Source organism: Lactuca sativa, chromosome 2, assembly GCF_002870075.4.
Source record: "Lactuca sativa cultivar Salinas chromosome 2, Lsat_Salinas_v11, whole genome shotgun sequence".
In the NCBI taxonomy this organism is placed as follows: Eukaryota; Viridiplantae; Streptophyta; class Magnoliopsida; order Asterales; family Asteraceae; genus Lactuca; species Lactuca sativa.
In genome coordinates this window covers 159,494,979-159,500,978 of record NC_056624.2, presented here as the reverse complement: position 1 = coordinate 159,500,978, position 6,000 = coordinate 159,494,979, and positions in this window count along the sequence as shown.

The following is a 6,000-nucleotide window of genomic DNA, read 5'->3' as shown; positions in this document are numbered from 1 at the left end:
ATTATATGATATATGTTGTTTATATTGTATATTTACATGTGATATTACATGGTATATTCACAAATAAATATTACATAGTATATTCACATATGAATATTATATGGTAGATTCACATGTGAATAGTATATGATATATTTACTTGTGAATATTACACATTCTAGTCAAATCTAAATATTACATGGTATATTCATTTATGAATATTACAAGGTATATTCACATATAAATAATATACAGTATATACACTTGTGAATATGATACAATATATTCATATTTAAATATTAAATGATGCATTCATTTGTGAATATTACATACTATTTTCAATTGTAAGTATTAGATGATATATTCACTTATGAATATTAGATGGTATCTTCATATGTGAATATTACACAGTTTATTCACATATGAATATTACACAGGATATTAACATATGAATATTACAAGGTATATTCACAAATATGTATAATTTTTATATGTTATTCACATATGAATAACATATAAAATTGTATATTTGTTTTGTGTTTTAATAATCATATACTGATTAAGGTGCGAAAACATATTCATATGTGAATATAACGTGATAATTTAGTTTATGCATTTCATCAAAACATTTGGAGTGTATACAAGTAAGTTTTTTTAAAAATGCTAAAAACATGATACTTTGACTATTTAAAACTTACAAAATAGTAGATTGATAGATAATTATATGAAATTTTTCAAAAAAAAAATGATTTGATGTTTTTCTAACCTTAATTCAGAAGTTTTGTCTGATGATCGATGTTGAATGAATGATATGAAGTGAAATTGTTGTTGATTATCGATGATGTTGGTCTAATGACACTCAGAGTATAATTAATCGTAGATGTTGAAGATATGCTCGAATTCGAACATAATTGAAGGTTGGATTGAAAGAACCAAAAACGATTTTTTTTTGTCTACTGTTGAATGATATTGATGAACGTGTTTTTGACGAAGATGGATGATTGATTAACACTGGATGATGTTGATCGAGGACTTAATTGAAGAAATCTGGATGATCGTTGAAGGTTGGAGAAGAAATTTGGATGATGAACGATCGAGTAGTATTGAATTTGAATTGTTATCAACTTATCCACAATTATGTATCTGTGATTGAAGGATATCATATCATATTTACAATTTTGCCACCGTGTATTTTATGTTAAGATGATAATTAAATGATTGGCTGAGAATGATTCTCCCATTCTCAATTTTTTTTTCTCAATTGAACCCTCCTCTCTCTCTCTCTCTCTCTCTCTCTCTCTCTATATATATATATATATATATATATATATATATATATATATATATATATATATATATATATATATATATATATATGTATATATATATATAAAAGTTAGGGAATTCAACTCGCTTAGACAAATATTCTATTTCCAACCAGCTCGTTCACATCATCGTATTATGTTTTTACTGTAAGCCACTAATTTATGTTACATGCTTCACATATCTATACCTCCCAACTTCTTTTACTAAATAAGTTTCCAAAACTCACATATTTAGATCCTCAACATTTATGAATTATATTTGTTTTTTTTTTTGATAATTTAATTTACTTTTTAGTTTACACTCGCAACAGTTCACCTCCTTAAATTTTTTATTATGCTTATATATAGAAAAAATTGTATTTAGGGGACTCATTTGTAATCTACGTACGCTTTCAAAATTAACGGATCAGCCTGCTAAACCATGATAAATATTAACAAACTATAACCCACTACTAGATAAGTAGGATTTAGTAGGGATAGTTCTTTCCTGCGGCTCAAGAACAATGCTCAAATATAAACTATAGTATCCTAATATATAGCACATCATTATAAGCGGGGAAAATTAGTAAATTATATTTTGAAAAATCTACTAAAGTATAGCAAATGTTGTCCAAATAATAAATAGTACAACATCCTAAAAAGAAGTGTCTTAAAGCAAAACTACAAAATGATAATTTTGTAGATTTTCCAAAGTATGATGTCCTTATACAAATTACCAAGTTACAAATTGGTAGATTTTCAATGTACAATGTCATTATTGGACACAATTAGCAAATTATACTTTTAAAAATCTACCTGTTATAACAGTGCCATACAAATACAAAATAAAATGTCATCTAATATAAATTATGATGTCTTAATAAGAAAAAAATTGATAACAAAATTACTAAATAAGTTTCGGAAAGATTTTACAAAATACAAATTACACATGGACCTTGGAGTGGTCGAGGTGGTTTGCATAATAAAAACTTTACAAATGTAGACATAACCCTAGCATAACCTTTATTATCAGTACATATTTTAAACACAATATCTTCAAACATGAACAATAACAGACGCAGAACACATGAAAGAGTAAGAGAAGAAACATTTCCTACCAGACATGAGATTTAAACTTTAGAGAGGTTCATCCAAGCATGGTTAAATTTTCTTGTGTTTTAATTACTCTTAACACTCACTCTAGCCATTAAGAATTCTTTATCGTGAAACACAAACTGTAGTACACATTTGAGTCACTAAAGGGTCTAAGCTATAAAAAGGCAAGAACTTAAGTGCAACGAAGAATAAAGATCCCTAAAAGAAAAAGTTTATGGGTATGAATACAAGACAAAAATGTACCTTTTTTCTTTTTTCCTAGGTTGTTATTGTTTTAGTCTAATGTTAACTATTTTTTAATCAACTGATTTTGTTTTAGATCATTGTGAGCATAGCTATCCAAGTGTTGTTCCTGGTCTAAGTTGAAAATTGTGATCTCACATCTCATAGGTGTTATCACATAAATAACAAGTGTTATTGTTAGAAGTAATGACTCATGGGAATTTTAGGAAAGCCATCCAAGTTAGTCAATCAAACGCCCACTATGGAAGGTCCAAATATGCAATAACTGGTTTTAACTATGAGTAACAATGCTGCATGTGCCACCAAGATGAAGTTTTTCATGCAATGGTATCCCTTTACCAAGACATCCTTGAATAAATCCTATTGTCGATAGAAGCGAAGTAAACGATGTTGACTATGCTCTTTTTCTATTTGTGAGTCTATCAATATATCATCAATGAATACGATCACGAATTTATCCAGACAGTGTTTACAGACACGGTTCATTAAATCTATGAAGACTGTTGGGGCATTAGTTAGACCTAAAGGCATAACTAGAAACTCATAGTGGCCATAGTGTAACACCGTAAATTTTCAAACCAAAATTTTCATTTTTAAAACACATAAACTTTTATAATATTTCATAAAACCACAAGTGTCTCAAATGTCAACATAAATCCACAACAAAAGTCAAATCCCAGAATCCTCAACATAGTCTCGGGCAGGTGTGTACAATCATGCCGGTGCCTTCCCGCAATCCTGAGATGTACCTGAAATACATACATATAACACGGTAAGCACGAAGCTTAGCGAGTTCCACAAAATACCACATACACAAATAATAAGTCTCTCATGGCTATGACTCGGGATGGACCCTCCGGTCTCATGCGTCTCGGTGCGTACCCTCCGGTCTGTGTCTTAGTGAGGACCCTCCGGTCTCACAGCTTGGTTTGGACCCTCCAGTCCGGTATCATAGTGAAAACCCTCCGGTCCTACAACTCGGTTTGGACCCTCCGGTCCTATCTCAGTAAACACATAATATAGCATATATATCACACAGACAAAATGCATACTATCATATAACTCAAGTAAACACATAGGACCCTCCGATCGCACAAAGATACCACTCATGGTAAGTATAGTGAGAAGACTCACCTCGTACGAAAGCTAAGGAAATGTGTACTCCTCGAACACGAATCACGGAACCTAGCCTCCGCCTAGTCACATTTGATAATTATCTCTAAATAACACTTAAATAAAAAATTCTAACAAAATAAGTTATTTTCCCTCTCTAACTCTTCGATTAGGAAAAAGACCATTTTACCCCTCCATGGTCACCACAACTCATGATTGACAAAACCCTAAAGTCAACAGAAGTCAAACTCGAGTCAACAGTCGATGTTGACCCAACTCGCCAAGTGCATCTATGTGACTCGTCGAGTCCCCATTGTTCCTCAGAACGTCGCAAAAACCCAACTTAACTCGTCGAGTTTTCTCATCAACTCGCCGAGTCACCCTTGTCCAGACTTATCGGAGAAAACCCTAGCCGACTCATCGAGTCAGCTCATTGAATCGCCGAGTCTCTTAAGTCAAATTCTTATTCAGACGTTTTAAGGCAGATCTACCACTCCAAATTCTAGATCTAGCCTCCAAGGTTTGAATGTCAAAATTTCTGCTCTTTGATTCGACCTTACAACATGGCATATGCTTTTCCACATTATTATTTTGAAGTTTCTTGCACCACACTCTTCGAAGATGCAAGTCTTTGGTTCATATTTTATTTGCCACATTTACAAGTAGCAACAAAACTCCAGTTCCAATTTATCTTCCTGATGTTCAAGCTTTCCCACCACAGATCAGATTCAATCTCGTCACTACTACCCCCGAGGTCTGTTCTCCCCCCTCTTTTTTTATTTTTTATTTTTTTTATGTTCTTTAATTGTTTTATGCATACAATGAGGGTATTGTATGAAATAAGTGTGGGGAAGGAGGTTGAAAAAAGATAATCAGGCATAAAAAATTAGAAAAATGCCAGAAATTAAAAAAAAGTTATCAGGCTTGCAAAAATAGTCTAAAAAATCTAGTTATTTTAAAATTTTAATATTCTTGCATTTGAGCTAGTTTGCTAGTATTATGTAGGATGATTCGACACGAGCCCTAAGATTTAGTTGAGCCAATATGTTACAGTGTATTTGTGGCTTCATAGTCTTAGTGAAATTATGAGACAAAAACAGAACTCTGATTAGTTTGAGGGACATAATATGTTTAACATTGTGTACCAGAAATATGTCCAGGAGAGCTTATGTAGTTATTACACTTTCGACTGTTACTTTTAACCAATAAAGGTTGAAGTTAAGTTCATTTGCTTAAGCATATGTTTTTCTTTTAGGTTTTTAGTTTTGAAAGAAAAAGTGAGAAAAGAGAAAAAGAAAAAAAAGTTTGAGTGAATAAGAGTCTACAATATATGAAGATTAAAGAAATATGAAGAAAAGATTCAAAAAGTTCACGATACTGAAGACTCAAGTTAAAGAATAAGGCAAAATTGCCAAAAGTCAAAGTTATTTTTATTATAATTTTTCTTTCTAGGTTATTTTACCATATGTATGTTTGGGAGCTTAACCAAAAATGCATTGAGGGTAGGAAAGTTTTATGGGGATTGATTCGGAGGGATGCATAAAATAAATGTTGCTCAAAATAAGTGGGAAACATTTATAAAGATTAGGAGTATTTAGGGCAGTAAGGTAATTAGGATTTAGACAAAAATACTTGCATTGAGGTAAGGCGTAATTAGTGGGTTCAACTCTGATTCTCTTGTGTGATATTGGTAGGAATGGTTCTATGTGATGTATTAAAAGATATGTTTTGCTTGAGAGCAAGAAAAAAAAACAAATGCGGGTATTTTGATATTGACGTATTTATACATGTTACTAGGCATTACTTTAATACATTTTAATCTATAGTTTGCTTAAGAGCTAAGATATTTTGTACTTATTATGTTAAATTACATTCTACAGCCAAAATGGACATTTTGGAAGAAAAAGGACTGAAACTGACAATAGTTGGTTTCTTGGAGGAATGGAGCTGAAAAAGACACAAAACGGATGTTGTTGGATAGCTGGACACGTCTTCAGTATTTTTGCCATATCTCATGAATTGTAACTCCGATTGATGAGAATCAAAAACTTCCGAAAACCAGACAAATTTTCGGACGACTTTAGTTTTTGTGCGAAATGTGAATTTCCATTTCTCACAACATGAGCCCCATTACCTCACGACGTGACGAATTAAAAATATCTGAAAACTCCCCGTTTTGGTCTACAATTTCGTGTGCGACAAGGAATCCCAGCTCCACGATGTGGCACCTATTTCACACGCCGTG